Source organism: Pongo pygmaeus, chromosome 17 (genome assembly GCF_028885625.2).
Source record: "Pongo pygmaeus isolate AG05252 chromosome 17, NHGRI_mPonPyg2-v2.0_pri, whole genome shotgun sequence".
Classification (NCBI taxonomy): Eukaryota; Metazoa; Chordata; class Mammalia; order Primates; family Hominidae; genus Pongo; species Pongo pygmaeus.
Window position 1 is genome coordinate 76,900,668 of NC_072390.2, and position 5,447 is coordinate 76,906,114.

Genomic DNA, 5,447 nt, shown 5'->3' on the forward strand with positions numbered 1-5,447 from the left:
TTTCTTAAATATATGGATGTCTTTTTATTTGGATATATACCCAGCAGTGGCGTTGCTAGATCATATAGTAGTTCTATTTGAGAGCTGCTATGGTTTGGATCTACGTCCCCACCCAAATCTCATGCTCAGTTTTAACCCTCAGTGTTGGAAGTGGGGCCTGGTGGGAGGTAAATGTACCATGGGTGTGGTTTCTAATGGTTTAGCTCCATCTACCTACTGCTATTCTCATGATAGTGAGTGAGTTCTCATGAGATCTGGTTGTTTAAAAGTAGGTAGTACCTCCCCCACATTTTTCCTCCTGCTCTGGCCATATGAAATGTCTCACTTCTCCTTTTGCCTTCTGCCATGACTGTAAGTTTCCTGAGGCCTCCTCAGAGGCCAAGCAGTTGCCAGCATCATGCTTCCTGTACAGCCTGCGGAACCATGAGCCAATTAAAACTCTTTTCTGTATAAATTACCCAGTCTCAGGTATTTCTTTATAGCAATGTGAGAACAGGCTAATACAAGAGCCATTTAGGAGACAAAACTGGTAGGACTTAACAGAGACATGCTGGGCAGGTCTGAGCATTGTCAGTGGAGAGGAAAAGTTAGTAACTGCAGCATGAGGTGCTCTGAGCTGTGGGTCCCACAGCTGTGGAATGAGGAGTGCAGGAGGAAATGCATTCCCTTCCTGTTTTTCAGAGTCACTTGGCATTGGGAGGATTTTATAATGCTGACTTTTGCCTTTGCTGCCTTTCCTACCTCCTTCCATTGCCCCATCAATCTTCATTCAGATGGTACCTGCTTGCATTTCTTATGGGTATAGATTCCAGAATTAGAAAGAAAACAGATGGCCCAACTAACACCTTCTTTTCACCTGAAGTTCAGAGGTGGAAATACTGCCCAAGATTTTAGATGTTGACATTTCAAATAAACAAGAAATTTATTCCCCCAAAATGTATCCTGTTGACCACTAATCCCCTGAGATGCCCTTCAAATATTTGCTAAAATAAACTTGTTACACACTTTATATTGCAGTCTTTTTTGGATATGCATGATGCTCATTAGCATATTAAAGTCTCAGAGGAGTCCTGCAGCAAAGAAACACTAAATTCTGATTTCCTACAGTGAACTCTTTTACCCTAACTCCCACTACTAGTCCAAGCACACAACTCAGGAAACCTATCCTCAGACCTCACTATGACTTCTCTTTTTTTATCTTTACTAAAAAACCCTGAATACTTTAATAGTAAAAATATATGTTTATATTTCTCTCTTTTAAAAGATATTTAATAACAGGACGGGCACAGTGGCTCACACCTTTAATCCCAGCACTTTGGAAGGCCAAGGCGGGCAGATCACTTTGGGTCAGGAGTTCAAGACCAGCCTGGACAACACGGCAAAACCGTGTGTCTACTAAAAACACAAAAATTAGCTGGGAATGGTGGTGGGCACCTGTAATCCCAGCTATTCAGAAGGCTGAGGCACGAGAATTGCTTGAACCCAGGAAACGGAGGCTGCAGTGAGCCAAGATCACGCCACTGCACTCCAGCCTGGGTGACAGAGCAAGACCCTGTCTCAAAAAAAAAAAAGATATTTAATAACAATACTTCAGAAGACCAGATTCAACTGCCCTGCCTTCTCCCTCCTGCCAGTTGTCCACCCTGGCACAGACACATGAAGGCAAAGGCCCCTGGAAATAAACATCCCCCTTGGCTGTGACCTGTGGTTCGACGGTGAAGACACTGTGCTACTTTCAAGGTCAACAGAAAGGCTGTTCCCTCCTGTCCACTGAGCCATCCTGCATTCTGAAGTAGACTCTCTCAGCCATGTGGATGAACAGGCCTGTGTCCACCACACGTGGGACCATTCTGGCAGCTCTGTTCACTTCACCCCATTTATGTACCTGGTCAAACTTCCAGTCCAAGATAAAATTCCCATTATCTGTCACCACTGGACCTGCCTTGTTGACAGCCATTTGGAATTCAACCACATCCCTAAACTTCTGGCTCATAGCTTAGCTCACTGGAATGAAGGCCACTGGGATTCCCTTATGCCACTGATCCCCAAAGTTCTTTGAATCTTTTCTGATGACAGGAAAGAAGCTGACAGGACTGGAAGGAAATGGGGATGCAGACCAGGTCAGAATCTCCTGCTTCACCTTTCAGCTACTCGCTGCACAGCATGGACACTTGTAGAACCACTTCCAGTTTCCAGCACTTGGTTATTCCTCACGTGGTTCTCCACCACCCCGTGTCCCACCAGTTCTTAGCCTCCTCGGCCTTGGACATCATGGAGGGGGCCAGGCAGATGCTGTTGGAGTTCCCATAGCTGGTGCTTGTGCTGCCAGCACTGCAGCAGGTCCTGGACTGTGTATGCCCTGAGAGCTGCACATGGGAACCCTGGAGGTTCCAGCTGTTCCCACCTCCGCTGGAGGATGCATCCCCAGCCCACCACAGAGCAGTACCAGGAGCCGCCTGTAGAGGGTGCTGAAGGGCCCAGGGCACTGCCTCCTGATGCCTCACTCTGGCATCTGCTCTGTGATTTGTCATCCCATTACATTAGGGCCTAGAGAAGTTTCTCGGGCTGTTCTTTTTGGCCTGCTCCCTCAATTCTTAGTCTCCAGGGTTGGGGAGCTGCTCTCTAGCTCCCACTGAAGCATCCCACCCCTTCTCATCCCTTCAAAATGCTCCATGCTCCACAATCACCCAATTGTTTCTCAGTTGCTTTCAAATCAAACGTCTGTTGCCTCGGTACAACCACTATCAGCTCTCATAGAGGAAACAGTCTGCACCAGCCGATCCACGCTGATGATGAATGACTAATAGCCCACCACATCCTGCTCCTAGAAGACACATCTTATCCCAAACAATCCCTGCTGTTGTGATTTTTCATAAACCGACACCAGGGGCAGAGGTTTTGGGGGCAAAGGAACCACCATAAAAAGCCAATCAGCCCTGGTCACTTCCTCTAAGTGATTTCTCCTCTTCAAAAATCTACTTTTTCTACTCTTGAAATCAAAGGATCTATAAAATATTTCCATTATCTAGTCATCTGCTACCCCAGGAGCACCAATTGGTGCGAGCAGCAGAGAGAGAGCTGTTTACGTTTCTCGAGGCTGCGGAGGGAAGCAGGCGGGGACAAGGCCTGTGATGCTGGATGGGTTATGCATGAGATGCTCACTAACTCTCGTCTATTTGTGACATGCTTACCACTATGAAGTCCTCCAAACCCTATGGGAAGACAAGAATGATACTCATGTACTAGTTATGTAATAATACAAACACTTATGTCTTCGTGCGCCATATTTTTTCATCTGAGATGAGGCAGGTATTGTCTTTGTGAGCACTGGCGGCACCCATCGGCTTATGTGAATGGTTCCATCAGACATCCCTGGATCTTTTCCCTTTTCTTAGCTTTTCTTTGTTCATTCCTCCAGCCTGTCATAAATGTGACTCAACTTTTTCCTTTTCTTTTTTTCTCTTTGAAACGAGGTATCTCTCTGTTGCTCAGGCTGGAGTGCATTAGCACAATCCTGGCTCAAAGTAGCCTTGACCTCCTGGTCTCCAGCAATCCTCCCACCTCAGCCTCCCGAGTAGCTGGGATCACAGGCATGCACTACCATGCACATACATGATTATAATCAATATTTGTTTTTGTTTTGTTTTTATAGAGATGGGGTCTCCCTATGTTGCCCAGCCTGAACTCAAACACTCCCACTGAAGTAATCCTCCTGACTCGGCCTCCCAAAGTGCTGGGATTACAGGCATGAGCCACTGCATCCTGCTGTGACTCAGCTTAATCAGCTCTTCTAGGTTTCTCAGGGATTCCTTGCGTTCCCCTAAGTTAGAGAGAAGCTACGAGTTGTTTCTTGAGATCATAGTGCATCCTCTACTACAATGAAACTTTTTGGCTGTTCGCTTCCAATTGGCTGGGCAGGGGCCACATCCTTCAGAAGAACTTGGGAGGTTCCTTCTATGCTAATCCAATGGTCTCTTTTCTGAGAAGTGTACTTTCTTCTATTTCTTGCTGTCAGAAATTCTTGATCATCACGCAGATTGTCTAAGACCTCTATCTTTCCTTCCCTTTATTCTATGGCAATATTCCTTCACCTCTTAATGTGAATGACTGCTTTCCGTCCTTACAACCTTCTCTGACATTTCATTCAGCCTTCACCTAATTCTCCCACTCCAGTTTTTGATGATCTGACAATAGTGTCAGTTGCTTCTAAGAATTCCTTCAGGAGCTGCAGTCAAGAGTGAGGACTCTATCTCTGCCTCTCTGTCTCTTTTTGTCTCTTTCTCTCCATCTTTCTGTCTCTTTTTGTCTCTGTATCTTCCTCTGTCTCATACACACACACACACACACACACACGCACACACACACACACACTACCAAGAATCCTTAGACCCCACGTTAGGAAATACTCTTATAAATATGGCTAGTACCTGGTATAATTTAAGCAAAACAACAAGACCTAAAAGCCTGAGAGTGTTCCTGGAAACAGAAGATCCTATTATTGCCAACAGTTTGAAATCTTCAAGTGCTCACATTTTTCAAGCCACTTTGCCAAAACAGCTAAAAATGATGCAAGTCTGCACTATTTCAAGTCAGAGTTCCAAAGTTCTTTATGAGAGGGGTTATCTCTGGCATGTGTCCAGATGGATGGGAAAATGCCAGCAAAACATGGCAAAAAATATGTGGCTAGCTTAGATGTAGAAGAGGAAACAAATTTAATGAGTTCTAGGTATAAATCATCCATGCTAGCTATTTTATCGCTCTTCCCCTGGAACAACAGTGTCTTAAACTTCTCTGGGATTGGCCCAGATAGAACATACATAGGGAGAATCATTACTCCATAGGCTAGAGCCACAGTGAGAAGAGCTGTGGTTTTTTTCTATGAAGTGAGCAAGGCTGTCTGCATTGGACACTGTGTTCACAAAGTATAGACTGAGGAGAAAGGGCTGGAGATCAATCAAGCATCATTTTAAAGAAAGAAAACCTCAAAGGCCTGCCTTAATTCTGATACTTTGCTAGAGTCCCATCCCTCAAAAAAATAGTTGTTTACCTTTTAGTTTTTCATGCCTTATTTGTTTCAAGCCTAAGGAAATGACTTCTGTTTCGGTTCAGTTGACCTTGCCGGAAGCTATGCACACGTGGACAGCCATGAGGACTAAGGAACAGTGAATCCTATGGACCCTTTTTCTTTTATTTATTTGAGACAGAGTCTTACTTTGTCACCCAGGCAGGAGTGAAGTGGTACAATTATGGCTCACTGCAGCCTTGACTTCCCTGGCTCAAGCGATCCTCCCATCTCAGCCTCCCGAGTAGCCAGGACTATAGGTGCACATCACCAGACTCGGCTAATTTTTTTATTTTTTTGTAGAGATGGGGTCTTCCTATGTTGCCCAGGATGGTCTCAAACTCCTGGGCTCAAGACATCCTCCTGCCTCGGCCTCCCAAAGTGC

The 5,447-nt window shown here is 45.3% G+C and overlaps 1 pseudogene; it reads right to left on the reverse strand.

Annotated features, from left to right (window-relative positions):
- Positions 1-1,741: 1,741 nt before the first annotated feature.
- On the reverse strand, positions 1,742-5,147 carry LOC129018794 (ribose-5-phosphate isomerase-like; annotated as a pseudogene).
- Positions 5,148-5,447: the final 300 nt, after the last annotated feature.